At 28.3% G+C, this 676-nt stretch overlaps 1 protein-coding gene across 1 annotated transcript in view; it reads right to left on the reverse strand.

Moving 5' to 3' along the window:
* LOC107654944 (atlastin-1-like) overlaps positions 1-676 on the reverse strand; it is a 13910-nt gene that overhangs the window by 7680 nt on the left and 5554 nt on the right. The window lies entirely within an intron of this gene.

The following is a 676-nucleotide window of genomic DNA, read 5'->3' on the forward strand; positions in this document are numbered from 1 at the left end:
GTTTTAATACTACAATTGATTGCTTCTGTTGTCCTCATTTGTAAGTCGCTTTGGATAAAAGTATCTAATAAATGACTAAAAAAAAAATAAAAAATAATAATAATAATAAAAAATATATATATATATAATTTCAGCTTTTTAAATTAACAAATAAAAAAAAAACATGTTATTAACAAATTTAATTAACATGTTTTTAATAGTTAGGTTTAGTTAACAGTAATAATTCTGGTGGGGTGTGTGTGAATTAATGGAGCATTATTCCACATTATGCTTTAGATAATCATCTATTTGATATCAAATTAGGCCTAAATCCAAATCAGAGACGAGTGATCATAAGACAAATGTTATGGAAGAGCATTTCAGTTGCAATGACTCAACATAAAAATATTTATTTTCTCAATCTAACATTCTCCTGGGACAAATTGTGGAGTCATGGTTTAGTAAAACTTAAATGGGTCATATGATGTTGCTAAAAAGAACATTATTTTGTGTTTTTGGTGTAATGAAATGTGTTTATGCGGTTTAGACAGTCCTAATGGAGCTTTAGTGATGATTTTGGCCTTTGTCATCAAGGCTAGTGTGATGTGGCTCATAGAGATGTTTTATTGGTTAAAGGGTTAGTTCACCCAAAAATGAAAATTCTGTCATTAATTACTCACCTTCATGTCGTTTCAAA

Source organism: Sinocyclocheilus anshuiensis, unplaced genomic scaffold (genome assembly GCF_001515605.1).
Source record: "Sinocyclocheilus anshuiensis isolate Anshui unplaced genomic scaffold, SAMN03320099.WGS_v1.1 scaffold487, whole genome shotgun sequence".
NCBI lineage: Eukaryota > Metazoa > Chordata > Actinopteri > Cypriniformes > Cyprinidae > Sinocyclocheilus > Sinocyclocheilus anshuiensis.